The 24,906-nt window shown below is 37.5% G+C and overlaps 16 non-coding genes across 16 annotated transcripts; all 16 read right to left on the bottom strand.

Annotated features, from left to right (window-relative positions):
• Window positions 1-2,539: 2,539 nt before the first annotated feature.
• Window positions 2,540-2,611, bottom strand: TRNAC-GCA (transfer RNA cysteine (anticodon GCA)). Its single transcript has one exon. It is a non-coding gene; the product is annotated as a tRNA-Cys (tRNA).
• A 1,011-nt stretch (window positions 2,612-3,622) lies between these two features.
• Window positions 3,623-3,694, bottom strand: TRNAC-GCA (transfer RNA cysteine (anticodon GCA)). The gene has a single exon. It is a non-coding gene; the product is annotated as a tRNA-Cys (tRNA).
• A 1,010-nt stretch (window positions 3,695-4,704) lies between these two features.
• On the bottom strand, window positions 4,705-4,776 carry TRNAC-GCA (transfer RNA cysteine (anticodon GCA)). Its single transcript has one exon. It is a non-coding gene; the product is annotated as a tRNA-Cys (tRNA).
• A 1,013-nt stretch (window positions 4,777-5,789) lies between these two features.
• On the bottom strand, window positions 5,790-5,861 carry TRNAC-ACA (transfer RNA cysteine (anticodon ACA)). Its single transcript has one exon. It is a non-coding gene; the product is annotated as a tRNA-Cys (tRNA).
• A 1,012-nt stretch (window positions 5,862-6,873) lies between these two features.
• Window positions 6,874-6,945, bottom strand: TRNAC-GCA (transfer RNA cysteine (anticodon GCA)). The gene has a single exon. It is a non-coding gene; the product is annotated as a tRNA-Cys (tRNA).
• A 2,095-nt stretch (window positions 6,946-9,040) lies between these two features.
• TRNAC-GCA (transfer RNA cysteine (anticodon GCA)) lies at window positions 9,041-9,112 on the bottom strand. The gene has a single exon. It is a non-coding gene; the product is annotated as a tRNA-Cys (tRNA).
• A 1,011-nt stretch (window positions 9,113-10,123) lies between these two features.
• On the bottom strand, window positions 10,124-10,195 carry TRNAC-GCA (transfer RNA cysteine (anticodon GCA)). Its single transcript has one exon. It is a non-coding gene; the product is annotated as a tRNA-Cys (tRNA).
• Window positions 10,196-11,205: 1,010 nt separating this feature from the next.
• TRNAC-GCA (transfer RNA cysteine (anticodon GCA)) lies at window positions 11,206-11,277 on the bottom strand. The gene has a single exon. It is a non-coding gene; the product is annotated as a tRNA-Cys (tRNA).
• A 1,013-nt stretch (window positions 11,278-12,290) lies between these two features.
• TRNAC-ACA (transfer RNA cysteine (anticodon ACA)) lies at window positions 12,291-12,362 on the bottom strand. The gene has a single exon. It is a non-coding gene; the product is annotated as a tRNA-Cys (tRNA).
• Window positions 12,363-13,374: 1,012 nt separating this feature from the next.
• On the bottom strand, window positions 13,375-13,446 carry TRNAC-GCA (transfer RNA cysteine (anticodon GCA)). The gene has a single exon. It is a non-coding gene; the product is annotated as a tRNA-Cys (tRNA).
• Window positions 13,447-15,541: 2,095 nt separating this feature from the next.
• On the bottom strand, window positions 15,542-15,613 carry TRNAC-GCA (transfer RNA cysteine (anticodon GCA)). Its single transcript has one exon. It is a non-coding gene; the product is annotated as a tRNA-Cys (tRNA).
• A 1,011-nt stretch (window positions 15,614-16,624) lies between these two features.
• Window positions 16,625-16,696, bottom strand: TRNAC-GCA (transfer RNA cysteine (anticodon GCA)). Its single transcript has one exon. It is a non-coding gene; the product is annotated as a tRNA-Cys (tRNA).
• A 2,090-nt stretch (window positions 16,697-18,786) lies between these two features.
• TRNAC-GCA (transfer RNA cysteine (anticodon GCA)) lies at window positions 18,787-18,858 on the bottom strand. The gene has a single exon. It is a non-coding gene; the product is annotated as a tRNA-Cys (tRNA).
• A 1,011-nt stretch (window positions 18,859-19,869) lies between these two features.
• Window positions 19,870-19,941, bottom strand: TRNAC-GCA (transfer RNA cysteine (anticodon GCA)). Its single transcript has one exon. It is a non-coding gene; the product is annotated as a tRNA-Cys (tRNA).
• A 2,093-nt stretch (window positions 19,942-22,034) lies between these two features.
• Window positions 22,035-22,106, bottom strand: TRNAC-GCA (transfer RNA cysteine (anticodon GCA)). Its single transcript has one exon. It is a non-coding gene; the product is annotated as a tRNA-Cys (tRNA).
• Window positions 22,107-24,197: 2,091 nt separating this feature from the next.
• TRNAC-GCA (transfer RNA cysteine (anticodon GCA)) lies at window positions 24,198-24,269 on the bottom strand. The gene has a single exon. It is a non-coding gene; the product is annotated as a tRNA-Cys (tRNA).
• Window positions 24,270-24,906: the final 637 nt, after the last annotated feature.

Raw genomic sequence — 24,906 nt, 5'->3', positions numbered from 1 at the left:
TGAAGACACAGGTGAAATGAGAAATAGATTGACTGCTTCGCTGCCAAGTTTTATACGCCATTTCTTCAGTGCAATACAAGAAAGCACCAAACAGTATAACAAAGTTGTCAATTGGTTTCATAGTCCATTCCCTTTGTTTAGTGCTGTGAAAGGAAGAGCCGAATTCCAAAATTGATCAATGATGTTTCAGAAATTTCCCAAAGGGAATCCCAGGCCGAGTGTTAAAAACTGCATTTACTCACAGGTTTTGAGCAGGAAACACTGAAATGCTATTAAAGTGCAATATCCAAGGGAACACTGACTCTGTCAAAGATGATCCAAATGGAATTGATGAAAAGTACCAATTACAAACAACAGAATCAAAATAGGGTGAGGGGACACCCGGATTTGAACCAGGGACCTCTTGATCTGCAGTCAAATTCTCTACCACTGAGCTATATCCCCAGCTTTTCAGTAAAATCAGAATGACAAAATATCAGTACATCATGAAAGAGTGTGAGGATCATACTAAGTTGTGCCAGAAAGTACAACCTTGAAACTGTGGAACAGGAGAAGTAGTCCTTAATATTATTTATTAAAGGAAAACTGGATCATTTAAAAACAGATTTATTTGTTTCATTGTTATTTTATTTGAATAGGCAGTGGTACATTGGACCAATGCCTCTACATACAATGATTGTTTTGAAACATTCTTAAAGGGGAAGAGGTTTTTACGGGACACCTTATCATTTGAGGATTGGTTACCACAATCACGGAGATGGTGATGAAGTATGATTGTTTTGGCCAAATTATGGTGGAAAAACATTTCTACGTACCACTACAATTCGGTATTTGGAAGGTACACCCAAACACCCCTTTCGAATACCTTCCATTTAATACTTCAGAAAAAGCCATTTTGCGTTTGCAAATGGCCTGATTCTTCAGACCAGCCTTCTTGCAACTGCAATGATAGTTCGTACATCTTGCAAGTAGGCAGAGCTTTTAAGGAGAAATTAAATAGTTCCTACGTTGCACAAAAATGAAGTGCTTCAAACAAACACATACTTTGCATGCACAGAGAAGAGGTGGAATATATGTAAGACTGAAGACACAGGTGAAATGAGAAATAGATTGACTGCTCCGCTGCCAAGTTTTATACGCCATTTCTTCAGTGCAATACAAGAAAGCACCAAACAGTATAAAAACGTTGTCAATTGGTTTCATAGTCCATTCCCTTTGTTTAGTGCTGTGAAAGGAAGAGTCGAATTCCAAAATTGATCAATGATGTTTCAGAAATTTCCCAAAGGGAATACCAAGCCGAGTGTTAAAAACTGCATTTACTCACAGGCTTTGAGCAGGAAACACTGAAATGCTATTAAAGTGTAATATCCAAGGGAACACTGACTCTGTCAAAGATGATCCAAATGGAATTGATGAAAAGTCCAAATTACAAACAACAGAATCAAAATAGGGTAAGTGGACAACCGGATTTGAACCAGGGACCTCTTGATCTGCAGTCAAATGCTCTACCACTGAGCTATATTCCCAGCTTTTCAGTAAAATCAGAATGACAAAATATCAGTACATATTGAAAGAGTGTGAGGATCATACTAAGTTGTGCCAGAAAGTATAACCTTGAAACTGTGGAAAAGGAGAAGTAGCCCTTAACATTATTTATTAAAGGAAAACTGGATCATTTAAAATAACAGATTTATTTGTTTCATTGTTATTTTATTTGAATAGGCAGTGGTACATAGGACCAATGCCTCTACATACAATGATTGTTTTGAAACATTCTTAAAGGGGAAGAGGTTTTTACGGGACACCTTATCATTTGAGGATTTGTTACCACAATCACGGAGATGGTGATGGAGTATGATTGTTTTGGGCCAAATTATGGTGGAAAAACATTTCTACGTACCACTAAAATTCGGTATTTGGAAGGTACACCCAAACACCCCTTTCGAATAAATTCCATTTAATACATCAGAAAAAGCCATTTTGCGTTTACAAATGGCCTGATTCTTCAGACAAGCCTTCTTGCAACTGCAATGATAGTTCGTACATCTTGCACGTAGGCAGAGCTTTTAAGGAGAAATTAAATAGTTCCTACGTTGCACAAAAATGAAGTGCTTCAAACAAACACATACTTTGCATGCACAGAGAAGAGGTGGAATATATGTAAGACTGAAGACACAGGTGAATTGAGAAATAGATAGACTGCTTCGCTGCCAAGTTTTATACGCCATTTCTTCAGTGCAATACAAGAAAGCACCAAACAGTATAACAAAGTTGTCAATTGGTTTCATAGTCCATTCCCTTTGTTTAGTGCTGTGAAAGGAAGAGCCGAATTCCAAAATTGATCAATGATGTTTCAGAAATTTCCCAAAGGGAATACCAAGCCGAGTGTTAAAAACTGCATTTACTCACAGGTTTTGAGCAGGAAACACTGAAATGCTATTAAAGTGCAATATCCAAGGGAACACTGACTCTGTCAAAGATGATCCAAATGGAATTGATGAAAAGTCCCAATGACAAACAACAGAATCAAAATAGGGTGAGGGGACACCCGGATTTGAACCAGGGACCTCTTGATCTGCAGTCAAATGCTCTACCACTGAGCTATATCCCCAGCTTTTCAGTAAAATCAGAATGACAAAATATCAGTACATCATGAAAGAGTGTGAGGATCATACTAAGTTGTGCCAGAAAGTACAAAATTGAAACTGTGGAACAGGAGAAGTAGTCCTTAATATTATTTATTAAAGGAAAACTGGATCATTTAAAAAACAGATATTTGTTTCATTGTTATTTTATTTGAATAGGCAGTCGTACATTGGACCAATAATTCTACAAACAATGATTGTTTTGAAACATTCTTAAAGGGGAAGAGGTTTTTACGGGACAACTTATCATTTGAGGATTGGTTACCACAATCACTGAGATGGTGATGAAGTATGATTGTTTTGGGCCAAATTATGGTGGAAAAACATTTGTACGTACCACTACAATTCGGTATTTGGAAGGTACACCCAAACACCCCTTTCGAATACCTTCCATTTAATACATCAGAAAAAGCCACTTTGCGTTTGCAAATAGCCTGATTCTTCAGACCAGCCTTCTTGCAACTGCAAAGATAGTTCGTACATCTTGCACGTAGGCAGAGCTTTTAAGGAGAAATTAAATAGTTCCTAGGTTGCACAAAAAGTGAAGTGCTTCAAACAAACACATACTTTGCATGCACAGAGAAGAGGTGGAATATATGTTAGACTGAAGACACAGGTGAAATGAGAAATAGATTGACTGCTTCGCTGCCAAGTTTTATACGCCATTTCTTCAGTGCAATACAAGAAAGCACCAAACAGTATAACAAAGTTGTCAATTGGTTTCATAGTCCATTCCCTTTGTTTAGTGCTGTGAAAGGAAAAGCCGAATTCCAAAATTGATCAATGATGTTTCAGAAATTTCCCAAAGGGAATACCAAGCCGAGTGTTAAAAACTGCATTTACTCACAGGTTTTGAGCAGGAAACACTGAAATGCTATTAAAGTGCAATATCCAAGGGAACACTGACTCTTTCAAAGATGATCCAAATGGAATTGATGAAAAGTCCCAATGACAAACAACAGAATCAAAAAAGGGTGAGGGGACACCCGGATTCGAACCAGGGACCTCTTGATCTGCAGTCAAATGCTCTACCACTGAGCTATATCCCCAGCTTTTCAGTAAAGTCAGAATGACAAAATATCAGTACATCATGAAAGAGTGTGAGGATCATACTAAGTTGTGCCAGAAAGTACAACCTTGAAACTGTGGAACAGGAGAAGTAGTCCTTAATATTATTTATTAAAGGAAAACTGGATCATTTAAAAAACAGATATTTGTTTCATTGTTATTTTATTTGAATAGGCAGTCGTACATTGGACCAATGCCTCTACATACAATGATTGTTTTGAAACATTCTTAAAGGGGAAGAGGTTTTTACGGGACACCTTATCATTTGAGGATTGGTTACCACAATCATGGAGATGGTGATGAAGTATGATTGTTTTGGGCCAAATTATGGTGAAAAAACATTTCTACGTACTACTACAATTCGGTATTTGGAAGGTACACCCAAACACCCCTTTCGAATACCTTCCATTTAATACATCAGAAAAAGCCATTTTGTGTTTGCAAATGGCCTGATTCTTCAGACCAGCCTTCTTGCAACTGCAATGATAGTTCGTACATCTTGCACGTAGGCAGAGCTTTTAAGGAGAAATTAAATAGTTCCTACGTTGCACAAAAATTAAGTGCTTCAAACAAACACATACTTTGCAAGCACAGAGAAGAGGTGGAATATATGTAAGAGTGAAGACACAGGTGAAATGAGAAATAGATTGACTGCTTCGCTGCCAAGTTTTATACGCCATTTCTTCAGTGCAATACAAGAAAGCACCAAACAGTATAAGAAAGTAGTCAATTGGTTTCATAGTCCATTCCCTTTGTTTAGTGCTGTGAAAGGAAGAGTCGAATTCCAAAATTGATCAATGATGTTTCAGAAATTTCCCAAAGGGAATACCAAGCCGAGTGTTAAAAACTGCATTTACTCACAGGCTTTGAGCAGGAAACACTGAAATGCTATTAAAGTGCAATATCCAAGGGAACACTGACTCTGTCAAAGATGATCCAAATGGAATTGATGAAAAGTCCAAATTACAAACAACAGAATCAAAATAGGGTAAGGGGACAACCGGATTTGAACCAGGGACCTCTTGATCTGCAGTCAAATGCTCTACCACTGAGCTATATCCCCAGCTTTCCAGTAAAATCAGAATGACAAAATATCAGTACATATTGAAAGAGTGTGAGGATCATACTAAGTTGTGCCAGAAAGTACAACCTTGAAACTGTGGAACAGGAGAAGTAGCCCTTAACATTATTTATTAAAGGAAAACTGGATCATTTAAAACAACAGATTTATTTGTTTCATTGTTATTTTATTTGAATAGGCAGTGGTACATAGGACCAATGCCTCTACATACAATGATTGTTTTGAAACATTCTTAAAGGGGAAGAGGTTTTTACGGGACACCTTATCATTTGAGGATTTGTTACCACAATCACGGAGATGGTGATGGAGTATGATTGTTTTGGGCCAAATTATGGTGGAAAAACATTTCTACGTACCACTAAAATTCGGTATTTGGAAGGTACACCCAAACACCCCTTTCGAATAAATTCCATTTAATACATCAGAAAAAGCCATTTTGCGTTTACAAATGGCCTGATTCTTCAGACCAGCCTTCTTGCAACTGCAATGATAGTTCGTACATCTTGCACGTAGGCAGAGCTTTTAAGGAGAAATTAAATAGTTCCTACGTTGCACAAAAATGAAGTGCTTCAAACAAACACATACTTTGCATGCACAGAGAAGAGGTGGAATATATGTAAGACTGAAGACACAGGTGAATTGAGAAATAGATAGACTGCTTCGCTGCCAAGTTTTATACGCCATTTCTTCAGTGCAATACAAGAAAACACCAAACAGTATAACAAAGTTGTCAATTGGTTTCATAGTCCATTCCCTTTGTTTAGTGCTGTGAAAGGAAGAGCCGAATTCCAAAATTGATCAATGATGTTTCAGAAATTTCCCAAAGGGAATACCAAGCTGAGTGTTAAAAACTGCATTTACTCACAGGCTTTGAGCAGGAAACACTGAAATGCTATTAAAGTGCAATATCCAAGGGAACACTGACTCAGTCAAAGATGATCCAAATGGAATTGATGAAAAGTCCCAATTACAAACAACAGAATCAAAATAGGGTGAGGGGACACCCGGATTTGAACCAGGGACCTCTTGATCTGTAGTCAAATGCACTACCACTGAGCTATATCCCCAGCTTTTCAGTAAAATAAGAATGTCAAAATATCAGTACATCATGAAAGAGTGTAAGGATCATACTAAGTTGTGCCAGAAAGTACAACCTTGAAACTGTGGAACAGGAGAAGTAGTCCTTAATATTATTTATTAAAGGAAAACTGGATCAGTTAAAAAAACAGATTTATTTGTTTCATTGTTATTTTATTTGAATAGGCAGTGGTACATAGGACCAATGCCTCTACATACAATGATTGTTTTGAAACATTCTTAAAGGGGAAGAGGTTTTTACGGGACACCTTATCATTTGAGGATTGGTTACCACAATCATGGAGATGGTGATGAAGTATGATTGTTTTGGCCAAATTATGGTGGAAAAAGATTTCTACGTACCACTACAATTCGGTATTTGGAAGGTACACCCAAACACCCCTTTCGAATACCTTCCATTTAATACATGAGAAAAAGCCATTTTGCGTTTGCAAATGGCCTGATTCTTCAGACCAGCCTTCTTGCAACTGCAATGATAGTTCGTACATCTTGCACGTAGGCAGAGCTTTTAAGGAGAAATTAAATAGTTCCTACGTTGCACAAAAATGAAGTGCTTCAAACAAACACATACTTTGCATGCACAGAGAAGAGGTGGAATATATGTTAGACTGAAGACACAGGTGAAATGAGAAATAGATTGACTGCTTCGCTGCCAAGTTTTATACGCCATTTCTTCAGTGCAATACAAGAAAGCACCAAACAGTATAACAAAGTTGTCAATTGGTTTCATAGTCCATTCCCTTTGTTTAGTGCTGTGAAAGGAAGAGCCGAATTCCAAAATTGATCAATGATGTTTCAGAAATTTCCCAAAGGGAATCCCAGGCCGAGTGTTAAAAACTGCATTTACTCACAGGTTTTGAGCAGGAAACACTGAAATGCTATTAAAGTGCAATATCCAAGGGAACACTGACTCTGTCAAAGATGATCCAAATGGAATTGATGAAAAGTACCAATTACAAACAACAGAATCAAAATAGGGTGAGGGGACACCCGGATTTGAACCAGGGACCTCTTGATCTGCAGTCAAATGCTCTACCACTGAGCTATATCCCCAGCTTTTCAGTAAAATCAGAATGACAAAATATCAGTACATCATGAAAGAGTGTGAGGATCATACTAAGTTGTGCCAGAAAGTACAACCTTGAAACTGTGGAACAGGAGAAGTAGTCCTTAATATTATTTATTAAAGGAAAACTGGATCATTTAAAAACAGATTTATTTGTTTCATTGTTATTTTATTTGAATAGGCAGTGGTACATTGGACCAATGCCTCTACATACAATGATTGTTTTGAAACATTCTTAAAGGGGAAGAGGTTTTTACGGGACACCTTATCATTTGAGGATTGGTTACCACAATCACGGAGATGGTGATGAAGTATGATTGTTTTGGCCAAATTATGGTGGAAAAACATTTCTACGTACCACTACAATTCGGTATTTGGAAGGTACACCCAAACACCCCTTTCGAATACCTTCCATTTAATACTTCAGAAAAAGCCATTTTGCGTTTGCAAATGGCCTGATTCTTCAGACCAGCCTTCTTGCAACTGCAATGATAGTTCGTACATCTTGCAAGTAGGCAGAGCTTTTAAGGAGAAATTAAATAGTTCCTACGTTGCACAAAAATGAAGTGCTTCAAACAAACACATACTTTGCATGCACAGAGAAGAGGTGGAATATATGTAAGACTGAAGACACAGGTGAAATGAGAAATAGATTGACTGCTCCGCTGCCAAGTTTTATACGCCATTTCTTCAGTGCAATACAAGAAAGCACCAAACAGTATAAAAACGTTGTCAATTGGTTTCATAGTCCATTCCCTTTGTTTAGTGCTGTGAAAGGAAGAGTCGAATTCCAAAATTGATCAATGATGTTTCAGAAATTTCCCAAAGGGAATACCAAGCCGAGTGTTAAAAACTGCATTTACTCACAGGCTTTGAGCAGGAAACACTGAAATGCTATTAAAGTGTAATATCCAAGGGAACACTGACTCTGTCAAAGATGATCCAAATGGAATTGATGAAAAGTCCAAATTACAAACAACAGAATCAAAATAGGGTAAGGGGACAACCGGATTTGAACCAGGGACCTCTTGATCTGCAGTCAAATGCTCTACCACTGAGCTATATTCCCAGCTTTTCAGTAAAATCAGAATGACAAAATATCAGTACATATTGAAAGAGTGTGAGGATCATACTAAGTTGTGCCAGAAAGTATAACCTTGAAACTGTGGAAAAGGAGAAGTAGCCCTTAACATTATTTATTAAAGGAAAACTGGATCATTTAAAATAACAGATTTATTTGTTTCATTGTTATTTTATTTGAATAGGCAGTGGTACATAGGACCAATGCCTCTACATACAATGATTGTTTTGAAACATTCTTAAAGGGGAAGAGGTTTTTACGGGACACCTTATCATTTGAGGATTTGTTACCACAATCACGGAGATGGTGATGGAGTATGATTGTTTTGGGCCAAATTATGGTGGAAAAACATTTCTACGTACCACTAAAATTCGGTATTTGGAAGGTACACCCAAACACCCCTTTCGAATAAATTCCATTTAATACATCAGAAAAAGCCATTTTGCGTTTACAAATGGCCTGATTCTTCAGACAAGCCTTCTTGCAACTGCAATGATAGTTCGTACATCTTGCACGTAGGCAGAGCTTTTAAGGAGAAATTAAATAGTTCCTACGTTGCACAAAAATGAAGTGCTTCAAACAAACACATACTTTGCATGCACAGAGAAGAGGTGGAATATATGTAAGACTGAAGACACAGGTGAATTGAGAAATAGATAGACTGCTTCGCTGCCAAGTTTTATACGCCATTTCTTCAGTGCAATACAAGAAAGCACCAAACAGTATAACAAAGTTGTCAATTGGTTTCATAGTCCATTCCCTTTGTTTAGTGCTGTGAAAGGAAGAGCCGAATTCCAAAATTGATCAATGATGTTTCAGAAATTTCCCAAAGGGAATACCAAGCCGAGTGTTAAAAACTGCATTTACTCACAGGTTTTGAGCAGGAAACACTGAAATGCTATTAAAGTGCAATATCCAAGGGAACACTGACTCTGTCAAAGATGATCCAAATGGAATTGATGAAAAGTCCCAATGACAAACAACAGAATCAAAATAGGGTGAGGGGACACCCGGATTTGAACCAGGGACCTCTTGATCTGCAGTCAAATGCTCTACCACTGAGCTATATCCCCAGCTTTTCAGTAAAATCAGAATGACAAAATATCAGTACATCATGAAAGAGTGTGAGGATCATACTAAGTTGTGCCAGAAAGTACAAAATTGAAACTGTGGAACAGGAGAAGTAGTCCTTAATATTATTTATTAAAGGAAAACTGGATCATTTAAAAAACAGATATTTGTTTCATTGTTATTTTATTTGAATAGGCAGTCGTACATTGGACCAATAATTCTACAAACAATGATTGTTTTGAAACATTCTTAAAGGGGAAGAGGTTTTTACGGGACAACTTATCATTTGAGGATTGGTTACCACAATCACTGAGATGGTGATGAAGTATGATTGTTTTGGGCCAAATTATGGTGGAAAAACATTTGTACGTACCACTACAATTCGGTATTTGGAAGGTACACCCAAACACCCCTTTCGAATACCTTCCATTTAATACATCAGAAAAAGCCACTTTGCGTTTGCAAATAGCCTGATTCTTCAGACCAGCCTTCTTGCAACTGCAAAGATAGTTCGTACATCTTGCACGTAGGCAGAGCTTTTAAGGAGAAATTAAATAGTTCCTAGGTTGCACAAAAAGTGAAGTGCTTCAAACAAACACATACTTTGCATGCACAGAGAAGAGGTGGAATATATGTTAGACTGAAGACACAGGTGAAATGAGAAATAGATTGACTGCTTCGCTGCCAAGTTTTATACGCCATTTCTTCAGTGCAATACAAGAAAGCACCAAACAGTATAACAAAGTTGTCAATTGGTTTCATAGTCCATTCCCTTTGTTTAGTGCTGTGAAAGGAAAAGCCGAATTCCAAAATTGATCAATGATGTTTCAGAAATTTCCCAAAGGGAATACCAAGCCGAGTGTTAAAAACTGCATTTACTCACAGGTTTTGAGCAGGAAACACTGAAATGCTATTAAAGTGCAATATCCAAGGGAACACTGACTCTTTCAAAGATGATCCAAATGGAATTGATGAAAAGTCCCAATGACAAACAACAGAATCAAAAAAGGGTGAGGGGACACCCGGATTCGAACCAGGGACCTCTTGATCTGCAGTCAAATGCTCTACCACTGAGCTATATCCCCAGCTTTTCAGTAAAGTCAGAATGACAAAATATCAGTACATCATGAAAGAGTGTGAGGATCATACTAAGTTGTGCCAGAAAGTACAACCTTGAAACTGTGGAACAGGAGAAGTAGTCCTTAATATTATTTATTAAAGGAAAACTGGATCATTTAAAAAACAGATATTTGTTTCATTGTTATTTTATTTGAATAGGCAGTCGTACATTGGACCAATGCCTCTACATACAATGATTGTTTTGAAACATTCTTAAAGGGGAAGAGGTTTTTACGGGACACCTTATCATTTGAGGATTGGTTACCACAATCATGGAGATGGTGATGAAGTATGATTGTTTTGGGCCAAATTATGGTGAAAAAACATTTCTACGTACTACTACAATTCAGTATTTGGAAGGTACACCCAAACACCCCTTTCGAATACCTTCCATTTAATACATCAGAAAAAGCCATTTTGTGTTTGCAAATGGCCTGATTCTTCAGACCAGCCTTCTTGCAACTGCAATGATAGTTCGTACATCTTGCACGTAGGCAGAGCTTTTAAGGAGAAATTAAATAGTTCCTACGTTGCACAAAAATTAAGTGCTTCAAACAAACACATACTTTGCAAGCACAGAGAAGAGGTGGAATATATGTAAGAGTGAAGACACAGGTGAAATGAGAAATAGATTGACTGCTTCGCTGCCAAGTTTTATACGCCATTTCTTCAGTGCAATACAAGAAAGCACCAAACAGTATAAGAAAGTAGTCAATTGGTTTCATAGTCCATTCCCTTTGTTTAGTGCTGTGAAAGGAAGAGTCGAATTCCAAAATTGATCAATGATGTTTCAGAAATTTCCCAAAGGGAATACCAAGCCGAGTGTTAAAAACTGCATTTACTCACAGGCTTTGAGCAGGAAACACTGAAATGCTATTAAAGTGCAATATCCAAGGGAACACTGACTCTGTCAAAGATGATCCAAATGGAATTGATGAAAAGTCCAAATTACAAACAACAGAATCAAAATAGGGTAAGGGGACAACCGGATTTGAACCAGGGACCTCTTGATCTGCAGTCAAATGCTCTACCACTGAGCTATATCCCCAGCTTTCCAGTAAAATCAGAATGACAAAATATCAGTACATATTGAAAGAGTGTGAGGATCATACTAAGTTGTGCCAGAAAGTACAACCTTGAAACTGTGGAACAGGAGAAGTAGCCCTTAACATTATTTATTAAAGGAAAACTGGATCATTTAAAACAACAGATTTATTTGTTTCATTGTTATTTTATTTGAATAGGCAGTGGTACATAGGACCAATGCCTCTACATACAATGATTGTTTTGAAACATTCTTAAAGGGGAAGAGGTTTTTACGGGACACCTTATCATTTGAGGATTTGTTACCACAATCACGGAGATGGTGATGGAGTATGATTGTTTTGGGCCAAATTATGGTGGAAAAACATTTCTACGTACCACTAAAATTCGGTATTTGGAAGGTACACCCAAACACCCCTTTCGAATAAATTCCATTTAATACATCAGAAAAAGCCATTTTGCGTTTACAAATGGCCTGATTCTTCAGACCAGCCTTCTTGCAACTGCAATGATAGTTCGTACATCTTGCACGTAGGCAGAGCTTTTAAGGAGAAATTAAATAGTTCCTACGTTGCACAAAAATGAAGTGCTTCAAACAAACACATACTTTGCATGCACAGAGAAGAGGTGGAATATATGTAAGACTGAAGACACAGGTGAATTGAGAAATAGATAGACTGCTTCGCTGCCAAGTTTTATACGCCATTTCTTCAGTGCAATACAAGAAAACACCAAACAGTATAACAAAGTTGTCAATTGGTTTCATAGTCCATTCCCTTTGTTTAGTGCTGTGAAAGGAAGAGCCGAATTCCAAAATTGATCAATGATGTTTCAGAAATTTCCCAAAGGGAATACCAAGCTGAGTGTTAAAAACTGCATTTACTCACAGGCTTTGAGCAGGAAACACTGAAATGCTATTAAAGTGCAATATCCAAGGGAACACTGACTCAGTCAAAGATGATCCAAATGGAATTGATGAAAAGTCCCAATTACAAACAACAGAATCAAAATAGGGTGAGGGGACACCCGGATTTGAACCAGGGACCTCTTGATCTGTAGTCAAATGCACTACCACTGAGCTATATCCCCAGCTTTTCAGTAAAATAAGAATGTCAAAATATCAGTACATCATGAAAGAGTGTAAGGATCATACTAAGTTGTGCCAGAAAGTACAACCTTGAAACTGTGGAACAGGAGAAGTAGTCCTTAATATTATTTATTAAAGGAAAACTGGATCAGTTAAAAAAACAGATTTATTTGTTTCATTGTTATTTTATTTGAATAGGCAGTGGTACATAGGACCAATGCCTCTACATACAATGATTGTTTTGAAACATTCTTAAAGGGGAAGAGGTTTTTACGGGACACCTTATCATTTGAGGATTGGTTACCACAATCACGGAGATGGTGATGAAGTATGATTGTTTTGGCCAAATTATGGTGGAAAAAGATTTCTACGTACCACTACAATTCGGTATTTGGAAGGTACACCCAAACACCCCTTTCGAATACCTTCCATTTAATACATCAGAAAAAGCCATTTTGCGTTTGCAAATGGCCTGATTCTTCAGACCAGCCTTCTTGCAACTGCAATGATAGTTCGTACATCTTGCACGTAGGCAGAGCTTTTAAGGAGAAATTAAATAGTTCCTACGTTGCACAAAAATGAAGTGCTTCAAACAAACACATACTTTGCATGCACAGAGAAGAGGTGGAATATATGTTAGACTGAAGACACAGGTGAAATGAGAAATAGATTGACTGCTTCGCTGCCAAGTTTTATACGCCATTTCTTCAGTGCAATACAAGAAAGCACCAAACAGTATAACAAAGTTGTCAATTGGTTTCATAGTCCATTCCCTTTGTTTAGTGCTGTGAAAGGAAGAGCCGAATTCCAAAATTGATCAATGATGTTTCAGAAATTTCCCAAAGGGAATCCCAAGCCGAGTGTTAAAAACTGCATTTACTCACAGGTTTTGAGCAGGAAACACTGAAATGCTATTAAAGTGCAATATCCAAGGGAACACTGACTCTGTCAAAGATGATCCAAATGGAATTGATGAAAAGTACCAATTACAAACAACAGAATCAAAATAGGGTGAGGGGACACCCGGATTTGAACCAGGGACCTCTTGATCTGCAGTCAAATGCTCTACCACTGAGCTATATCCCCAGCTTTTCAGTAAAATCAGAATGACAAAATATCAGTACATCATGAAAGAGTGTGAGGATCATACTAAGTTGTGCCAGAAAGTACAACCTTGAAACTGTGGAACAGGAGAAGTAGTCCTTAATATTATTTATTAAAGGAAAACTGGATCATTTAAAAACAGATTTATTTGTTTCATTGTTATTTTATTTGAATAGGCAGTGGTACATTGGACCAATGCCTCTACATACAATGATTGTTTTGAAACATTCTTAAAGGGGAAGAGGTTTTTACGGGACACCTTATCATTTGAGGATTGGTTACCACAATCACGGAGATGGTGATGAAGTATGATTGTTTTGGCCAAATTATGGTGGAAAAACATTTCTACGTACCACTACAATTCGGTATTTGGAAGGTACACCCAAACACCCCTTTCGAATACCTTCCATTTAATACTTCAGAAAAAGCCATTTTGCGTTTGCAAATGGCCTGATTCTTCAGACCAGCCTTCTTGCAACTGCAATGATAGTTCGTACATCTTGCAAGTAGGCAGAGCTTTTAAGGAGAAATTAAATAGTTCCTACGTTGCACAAAAATGAAGTGCTTCAAACAAACACATACTTTGCATGCACAGAGAAGAGGTGGAATATATGTAAGACTTAAGACACAGGTGAAATGAGAAATAGATTGACTGCTCCGCTGCCAAGTTTTATACGCCATTTCTTCAGTGCAATACAAGAAAGCACCAAACAGTATAAAAACGTTGTCAATTGGTTTCATAGTCCATTCCCTTTGTTTAGTGCTGTGAAAGGAAGAGTCGAATTCCAAAATTGATCAATGATGTTTCAGAAATTTCCCAAAGGGAATACCAAGCCGAGTGTTAAAAACTGCATTTACTCACAGGCTTTGAGCAGGAAACACTGAAATGCTATTAAAGTGTAATATCCAAGGGAACACTGACTCTGTCAAAGATGATCCAAATGGAATTGATGAAAAGTCCAAATTACAAACAACAGAATCAAAATAGGGTAAGGGGACAACCGGATTTGAACCAGGGACCTCTTGATCTGCAGTCAAATGCTCTACCACTGAGCTATATTCCCAGCTTTTCAGTAAAATCAGAATGACAAAATATCAGTACATATTGAAAGAGTGTGAGGATCATACTAAGTTGTGCCAGAAAGTATAACCTTGAAACTGTGGAAAAGGAGAAGTAGCCCTTAACATTATTTATTAAAGGAAAACTGGATCATTTAAAATAACAGATTTATTTGTTTCATTGTTATTTTATTTGAATAGGCAGTGGTACATAGGACCAATGCCTCTACATACAATGATTGTTTTGAAACATTCTTAAAGGGGAAGAGGTTTTTACGGGACACCTTATCATTTGAGGATTTGTTACCACAATCACGGAGATGGTGATGGAGTATGATTGTTTTGGGCCAAATTATGGTGGAAAAACATTTCTACGTACCACTAAAATTCGGTATTTGGAAGGTACACCCAAACACCCCTTTCGAATAAATTCCATTTAATACATCAGAAAAAGCCATTTTGCGTTTACAAATGGCCTGATTCTTCAGACAAGCCTTCTTGCAACTGCAATGATAGTTCGTACATCTTGCACGTAGGCAGAGCTTTTAAGGAGAAATTAAATAGTTCCTACGTTGCACAAAAATGAAGTGCTTCAAACAAACACATACTTTGCATGCACAGAGAAGAGGTGGAATATATGTAAGACTGAAGACACAGGTGAATTGAGAAATAGATAGACTGCTTCGCTGCCAAGTTTTATACGCCATTTCTTCAGTGCAATACAAGAAAGCACCAAACAGTATAACAAAGTTGTCAATTGGTTTCATAGTCCATTCCCTTTGTTTAGTGCTGTGAAAGGAAGAGCCGAATTCCAAAATTGATCAATGATGTTTCAGAAATTTCCCAAAGGGAATACCAAGCCGAGTGTTAAAAACTGCATTTACTCACAGGTTTTGAGCAGGAAACACTGAAATGCTATTAAAGTGCAATATCCAAGGGAACACTGACTCTGTCAAAGATGATCCAAATGGAATTGATGAAAAGTCCCAATGACAAACAACAGAATCAAAATAGGGTGAGGGGACACCCGGATTTGAACCAGGGACCTCTTGATCTGCAGTCAAATGCTCTACCACTGAGCTATATCCCCAGCTTTTCAGTAAAATCAGAATGACAAAATATCAGTACATCATGAAAGAGTGTGAGGATCATACTAAGTTGTGCCAGAAAGTACAAAATTGAAACTGTGGAACAGGAGAAGTAGTCCTTAATATTATTTATTAAAGGAAAACTGGATCATTTAAAAAACAGATATTTGTTTCATTGTTATTTTATTTGAATAGGCAGTCGTACATTGGACCAATAATTCTACAAACAATGATTGTTTTGAAACATTCTTAAAGGGGAAGAGGTTTTTACGGGACAACTTATCATTTGAGGATTGGTTACCACAATCACTGAGATGGTGATGAAGTATGATTGTTTTGGGCCAAATTATGGTGGAAAAACATTTGTACGTACCACTACAATTCGGTATTTGGAAGGTACACCCAAACACCCCTTTCGAATACCTTCCATTTAATACATCAGAAAAAGCCACTTTGCGTTTGCAAATAGCCTGATTCTTCAGACCAGCCTTCTTGCAACTGCAAAGATAGTTCGTACATCTTGCACGTAGGCAGAGCTTTTAAGGAGAAATTAAATAGTTCCTAGGTTGCACAAAAAGTGAAGTGCTTCAAACAAACACATACTTTGCATGCACAGAGAAGAGGTGGAATATATGTTAGACTGAAGACACAGGTGAAATGAGAAATAGATTGACTGCTTCGCTGCCAAGTTTTATACGCCATTTCTTCAGTGCAATACAAGAAAGCACCAAACAGTATAACAAAGTTGTCAATTGGTTTCATAGTCCATTCCCTTTGTTTAGTGCTATGAAAGGAAGAGCCAAATTCCAAAATTGATCAATGATGTTTCAGAAATTTCCCAAAGGGAATCCCAAGCCGAGTGTTAAAAACTGCATTTACTCACAGGTTTTGAGCAGGAAACACTGAAATGCTATTAAAGTGCAATATCCAAGGGAACACTGACTCTGTCAAAGATGATCCAAATGGAATTGATGAAAAGTACCAATTACAAACAACAGAATCAAAATAGGGTGAGGGGACACCCGGATTTGAACCAGGGACCTATTGATCTGCAGTCAAATGCTCTACCACTGAGCTATATCCCCAGCTTTTCAGTAAAATCAGAATGACAAAATATCAGTACATCATGAAAGAGTGTGAGGATCATACTAAGTTGTGCCAGAAAGTACAACCTAAACTGTGGAACAGGAGAAGTAGTCCTTAATATTATTTATTAAAGGAAAACTGGATCATTTAAAAACAGATTTATTTGTTTCATTGTTATTTTATTTGAATAGGCAGTGGTACATTGGACCAATGCCTCTACATACAATGATTGTTTTGAAACATTCTTAAAGGGGAAGAGGTTTTTACGGGACACCTTATCATTTGAGGATTGGTTACCACAATCACGGAGATGGTGATGAAGTATGATTGTTTTGGCCAAATTATGGTGGAAAAACATTTCTACGTACCACTACAATTCGGTATTTGGAAGGTACACCCAAACACCCCTTTCGAATACCTTCCATTTAATACTTCAGAAAAAGCCATTTTGCGTTTGCAAATGGCCTGATTCTTCAGACCAGCCTTCTTGCAACTGCAATGATAGTTCGTACATCTTGCAAGTAGGCAGAGCTTTTAAGGAGAAATTAAATAGTTCCTACGTTGCACAAAAATGAAGTGCTTCAAACAAACACATACTTTGCATGCACAGAGAAGAGGTGAAATATATGTAAGACTGAAGACAGAGGTGAAATGAGAAATAGATTGACTGCTTCGCTGCCAAGTTTTATACGCCATTTCTTCAGTGCAATACAAGAAAGCACCAAACAGTATAACAAAGTTGTCAATTGGTTTCATAGTCCATTCCCTTTGTTTAGTGCTGTGAAAGGAAGAGGCGAATTCCAAAATTGATCAATGATGTTACAGAAATTTCCCAAAGGGAATACCAAGCCGAGTGTTAAAAACTGCATTTACTCATAGGTTTTGAGCAGGAAACACTGAAATGCTATTAAAGTGCAATATCCAAGGGAACACTGACTCTGTCAAAGATGATCCAAATGGAATTGATGAAAAGTCCCAATTACAAACAACAGAATCAAAATAGAGTGAGGTGACACACGGATTTGAACCAGGGACCTCTTGAACTGCAGTCAAATGCTCTACCACTGAGCTATATCCCCAGCTTTATAGTAAAATCAGAATGACAAAATATCAGTACATCATGAAAGAGTGAGTGGATCATACTAAGTTGTTCCGGAAAGTACAACCTTGAAACTGTGGAACAGGAGAAATAGTCCTTAATATTATTTATTAAAGGAAAACTGGATCATTTAAAAAACAGATATTTGTTTCATTGTTATTTTATTTGAATAGGCAGTGGTACATAGGACCAATGCCTCTACATACAATGATTGTTTTGAAACATTCTTAAAGGGGAAGAGGTTTTTACGGGACACCTTATCATTTGAGGATTGGTTACCACAATCAGTGAGATGGTGATGAAGTATGATTGTTTTGGGCCAAATTATGGTGGAAAAACATTTCTACGTACCACTACAATTCAGTATTTGGAAGGTACACCCAAACACCCCTTTCGAATACCTTCCATTTAATACATCAGAAAAAGCCATTTTGAGTTTGCAAATGGCCTGATTCTTCAGACCAGCCTTCTTGCAACTGCAATGATAGTTCGTACATCTTGCACGTAGGCAGAGCTTTTAAGGAGAAATTAAATAGTTCCTACGTTGCACAAAAATGAAGTGCTTCAAACAAACACATACTTTGCATGCACAGAGAAGAGGTGGAATATATGTAAGACTGAAGACACAGGTGAAATGAGAAATAGATTGACTGCTCCGCTGCCAAGTTTTATACGCCATTTCTTCAGTGCAATACAAGAAAGCACCAAACAGTATAACAAAGTTGTCAATTGGTTTCATAGTCCATTCCCTTTGTTTAGTGCTGTGAAAGGAAGAGCCGAATTCCAAAATTGATCAATGTTTCAGAAATTTCCCAAAGGGAATACCAAGCCGAGTGTTAAAAACTGCATTTACTCACGGCAGGCTTTGAGCAGGAAACACTGAAATGCTATTAAAGTGCAATATCCAAGGGAACACTGACTCAGTCAAAGATGATCCAAATGGAATTGATGAAAAGTCCCAATTACAAACAACAGAATCAAAATAGGGTGAGGGGACACCCGGATTTGAACCAGGGACCTCTTGATCTGCAGTCAAGTGCTCTACCACTGAGCTATATCCCCAGATTTTCAGCAAAATAAGAATGACAAAATATCAGTACATCATGAAAGAGTGTGAGGATCATACTAAGTTGTGCCAGAAAGTACAACCTTGAAACTGTGGAACAGGAGAAGTAGTCCTTAATATTATTTATTAAAGGAAAACTGGATCAGTTAAAAAACAGATTTATTTGTTTCATTGTTATTTTATTTTAATAGGCAGTGGTACATAGGACCAATGCCTCTACATACAATGATTGTTTTGAAACATTCTTAAAGGGGAAGAGGTTTTTACGGGACACCTTATCATTTGAGGATTGGTTACCACAATCACGGAGATGGTGATGAAGTATGATTGTTTTGGCCAAATTATGGTGGAAAAAGATTTCTACGTACCACTACAATTCGGTATTTGGAAGGTACACCCAAACACCCCTTTCGAATACCTTCCATTTAATACATCAGAAAAAGCCATTTTGCATTTGCAAATGGCCTGATTCTTCAGACCAGCCTTCTTGCAACTGCAATGATAGTTCGTACATCTTGCACGTAGGCAGAGCTTTTAAGGAGAAATTAAATAGTTCCTATGTTGCACAAAAATGAAGTGCTTCAAACAAACACATACTTTGCATGCACAGAGAAGAGGTGGAATATATGTTAGACTGAAGACACAGGTGAAATGAGAAATAGATTGACTGCTTCGCTGCCAGGTTTTATACGCCATTTCTTCAGTGCAATACAAGAAAGCCCCAAACAGTATAACAAAGTTGTCAATTGGTTTCATAGTCCATTCCCTTTGTTTAGTGCTGTGAAAGGAAGAGCCGAATTCCAAAATTGATCAATGTTTCAGAAATTTCCCAAAGGGAATACCAAGCCGAGTGTTAAAAACTGCATTTACTCACAGCAGGCTTTGAGCAGGAAACACTGAAATGCTATTAAAGTGCAATATCCAAGGGAACACTGACTCAGTCAAAGATGATCCAAATGGAATTGATGAAAAGTCCCAATTACAAACAACAGAATCAAAATAGGGTGAGGGGACACCCGGATTTGAACCAAGGACCTCTTGATCTGCAGTCAAATGCTCTACCACTGAGCTATATCCCCAGCTTCTCCGTAAAATAAGAATGACAAAATATCAGTACATCATGAAAGAGTGTGAGGATCATACTAAGTTGTGCCAGAAAGTATAACCTTGAAACTGTGGAACAGGAGAAGTAGTCCTTAATATTATTTATTAAAGGAAAACTGGATCAGTTAAAAAACAGATTTATTTGTTTCATTGTTATTTTATTTGAATAGGCAGTGGTACATAGGACCAATGCCTCTAAATACAATGATTGTTTTGAAACATTCTTAAAGGGGAAGAGGTTTTTACGGGACACCTTATCATTTGAGGATTGGTTACCACAATCACGGAGATGGTGATGAAGTATGATTGTTTTGGCCAAATTATGGTGGAAAAAGATTTCTACGTACCACTACAATTCGGTATTTGGAAGGTACACCCAAACACCCCTTTCGAATACCTTCCATTTAATACATCAGAAAAAGCAATTTTGCGTTTGCAAATGGCCTGATTCTTCAGACCAGCCTTCTTGCAACTGCAATGATAGTTCGTACATCTTGCACGTAGGCAGAGCTTTTAAGGAGAAATTAAATAGTTCCTACGTTGCACAAAAATGAAGTGCTTCAAACAAACACATACTTTGCATGCACAGAGAAGAGGTGGAATATATGTTAGACTGAAGACACAGGTGAAATGAGAAATAGATTGACTGCTTCGCTGCCAAGTTTTATACGCCATTTCTTCAGTGCAATACAAGAAAGCACCAAACAGTATAACAAAGTTGTCAATTGGTTTCATAGTCCATTCCCTTTGTTTAGTGCTGTGAAAGGAAGAGCCAAATTCCAAAATTGATCAATGATGTTTCAGAAATTTCCCAAAGGGAATCCCAAGCCGAGTGTTAAAAACTGCATTTACTCACAGGTTTTGAGCAGGAAACACTGAAATGCTATTAAAGTGCAATATCCAAGGGAACACTGACTCTGTCAAAGATGATCCAAATGGAATTGATGAAAAGTACCAATTACAAACAACAGAATCAAAATAGGGTGAGGGGACTCCCGGATTTGAACCAGGGACCTCTTGATCTGCAGTCAAATGCTCTACCACTGAGCTATATCCCCAGCTTTTCAGTAAAATCAGAATGACAAAATATCAGTACATCATGAAAGAGTGTGAGGATCATACTAAGTTGTGCCAGAAAGTACAACCTTGAAACTGTGGAACAGGAGAAGTAGTCCTTAATATTATTTATTAAAGGAAAACTGGATCATTTAAAAACAGATTTATTTGTTTCATTGTTATTTTATTTGAATAGGCAGTGGTACATTGGACCAATGCCTCTACATACAATGATTGTTTTGAAACATTCTTAAAGGGAAAGAGGTTTTTACGGGACACCTTATCATTTGAGGATTGGTTACCACAATCACAGAGATGGTGATGAAGTATGATTGTTTTGGCCAAATTATGGTGGAAAAACATTTCTACGTACCACTACAATTCGGTATTTGGAAGGTACACCCAAACACCCCTTTCGAATACCTTCCATTTAATACTTCAGAAAAAGCCATTTTGCGTTTGCAAATGGCCTGATTCTTCAGACCAGCCTTCTTGCAACTGCAATGATAGTTCGTACATCTTGCACGTAGGCAGAGCTTTTAAGGAGAAATTAAATAGTTCCTACGTTGCACAAAAATGAAGTGCTTCAAACAAACACATACTTTGCATGCACAGAGAAGAGGTGGAATATATGTAAGACTGAAGACACAGGTGAAATGAGAAATAGATTGACTGCTCCGCTGCCAAGTTGTATACGCCATTTCTTCAGTGCAATACAAGAAAGCACCAAACAGTATAACAACGTTGTCAATTGGTTTCATAGTCCATTCCCTTTGTTTAGCGCTGTGAAAGGAAGAGCCGAATTCCAAAATTGATCAATGATGTTTCAGAAATTTCCCAAAGGGAATACCAAGCCGAGTGTTAAAAACTGCATTTACTCAGAGGTTTTGAGCAGGAAACACTGAAATGCTATTAAAGTGCAATATCTTAGGGAACACTGACTCTGTCAAAGATAATCCAAATGGAATTGATGAAAAGTCCAAATTACAAACAACAGAATCAAAATAGGGTAAGGGGACAACCGGATTTGAACCAGGGACCTCTTGATCTGCAGTCAAATGCTCTACCACTGAGCTATATCCCCAGCTTTTCAGTAAAATCAGGATGACAAAATATCAGTACATATTGAAAGAGTGTGAGGATCATACTAAGTTGTGCCAGAAAGTACAACCTTGAAACTGTGGAACAGGAGAAGTAGTCCTTAACATCATTTATTAAAGGAAAACTGGATCATTTAAAAAACAGATTTATTTGTTTCATTGTTATTTTATTTGAATAGGCAGTGGTACATAGGACAAATGCCTCTACATACAATGATTGTTTTGAAACATTCTTAAAGGGGTAGAGGTTTTTACGGGACACCTTATCATTTGAGGATTTGTTACCACAATCACGGAGATGGTGATGAAGTATGATTGTTTTGGCCAAATTATGGTGGAAAAACATTTCTACGTACCACTACAATTCGGTATTTGGAAGGTACACCCAAACACCCCTTTCGAATACCTTCCATTTAATACATCAGAAAAAGCCATTTTGCATTTGCAAATGGCCTGATTCTTCAGACCAGCCTTCCTGCAACTGCAATGGTAGTTCGTACATCTTGCACGTAGGCAGAGCTTTTAAGGAGAAATTAAATAGTTCCGACGTTGCACAAAAATTAAGTGCTTCAAACAAACACATACTTTGCATGCACAGAGAAGAGGTGAAATATATGTAAGACTGAAGACAGAGGTGAAATAAGAAATAGATTGACTGCTTCGCCGCCAAGTTTTATACGCCATTTCTTCAGTGCAATACAAGAAAGCACCAAACAGTATAACAAAGTTGTCAATTGGTTTCATAGTCCATTCCCTTTGTTTAGTGCTGTGAAAGGAAGAGCTGAATTCCAAAATTTATCAAAGATGTTTCAGAAATTTCCCAAAGGGAATACCAAGCCGAGTGTTAAAAACTGCAATTACTCACAGGTTTTGAGCAGGAAACACTGAAATGCTATTAAAGTGCAATATCCAAGGGAACACTGACTCTGTCAAAGATGATCCAAATGGAATTGATGAAAAGTCCCAATTACAAACAACAGAATCAAACTAGGGTGAGGGGACTCCAGGATTTGAACCAGGTACCTCTTGATCTGCAGTCAAATGGTCTACCACTGAGCTATATCCCCAGCTTTTCAGTAAAATCAGAATGACAAAATATCAGTACATCATGAAAGAGTGAGAGGATCATACTGAGTTGTTCCGGAAAGTACAACCTTGAAACTGTGGAACAGGAGAAGTAGTCCTTAATATTATTTATTAAAGGAAAACTGGATCATTTAAAAAACAGATATTTGTTTCATTGTTATTTTATTTGAATAGGCAGTCGTACATTGGACCAATGCCTCTACATACAATGATTGATTTGAAACATTCTTAAAGGGGAAGAGGTTTTTACGGGACAACTTATCATTTGAGGATTGGTTACCACAATCACTGAGATGGTGATGAAGTATGATTGTTTTTGGCCAAATTATGGTGGAAAAACATTTGTACGTACCACTACAATTCGGTATTTGGAAGGTACACCCAAACACTCCTTTTGAATACCTTCCTTTTAATACATCAGAAAAAGCCACTTTGCGTTTGCAAATAGCCTGATTCTTCAGACCAGCCTTCTTGCAACTGCAAAGATAGTTCGTACATCTTGCACGTAGGCAGAGCTTTTAAGGAGAAATTAAATAGTTCCTAAGTTGCACAAAAAGTGAAGTGCTTCAAACAAACACATACTTTGCATGCACAGAGAAGAGGTGGAATATATGTGAGACTGAAGACAAAGGTGAAATGAGAAATAGATTGACTGCTCCGCTGCCAAGTTTTATACGCCATTTCTTCAGTGCAATACAAGAAAGCACCAAACAGTATAACAACATTGTCAATTGGTTTCATAGTCCATTCCCTTTGTTTAGTGCTGTGAAAGGAAGAGCCGATTTCCAAAATTGATCAATGTTTCAGAAATTTCCCAAAGGGAATACCAAGCCGAGTGTTAAAAACTGCATTTACTCACAGGCTTTGAGCAGGAAACACTGAAATGCTATTAAAGTGCAATATCCAAGGGAACACTGACTCAGTCAAAGATGATCCAAATGCAATTGATGAAAAGTCCCAATTACAAACAACAGAATCAAAATAGGGTGAGGGGACACCCGGATTTGAACCAGAGACCTCTTGATCTGCAGTCAAATGCTCTACCACTGAGCTATATCCCCAGCTTTGCATTAAAATAAGAATGACAAAATATCAGTACATCATGAAAGAGTGTGAGGATCATACTAAGTTGTGCCAGAAAGTACAACCTTGAAACTGTGGAACAGGAGAAATAGTCCTTAATATTATTTATTAAAGGAAAACTGGATCATTTAAAAACAGATTTATTTGTTTCATTGTTATTTTATTTGAATAGGCAGTGGTACATAGGACCAATGCCTCTACATACAATGATTGTTTTGAAACATTCTTAAAGGGGAAGAGGTTTTTACGGGACACCTTATCATTTGAGGATTGGTTACCACAATCACGGAGATGGTGATGAAGTATGATTCTTTTGGCCAAATTATGGTGGAAAAACATTTCTACGTACCACTACAATTCGGTATTTGGAAGGTACACCCAAACACCCCTTTCGAATACCTTCCATTTAATACATCAGAAAAAGCCATTTTGCGTTTTCAAATGGCCTGATTCTTCAGACCAGCCTTCTTGCAACTGCAATGATAGTTCGTACATCTTGCAAGTAGGCAGAGCTTTTGAGGAGAAATTAAATAGTTCCTACGTTGAACAAAAATGAAGTGCTTCAAACAAACACATACTTTGCATGCACAGAGAAGAGGTGAAATATATGTAAGA

Source organism: Lissotriton helveticus, chromosome 1_2 (genome assembly GCF_964261635.1).
Source record: "Lissotriton helveticus chromosome 1_2, aLisHel1.1, whole genome shotgun sequence".
Lineage (NCBI taxonomy): Eukaryota > Metazoa > Chordata > Amphibia > Caudata > Salamandridae > Lissotriton > Lissotriton helveticus.
This window is presented reverse-complemented; position numbering and strand designations above follow the sequence as displayed.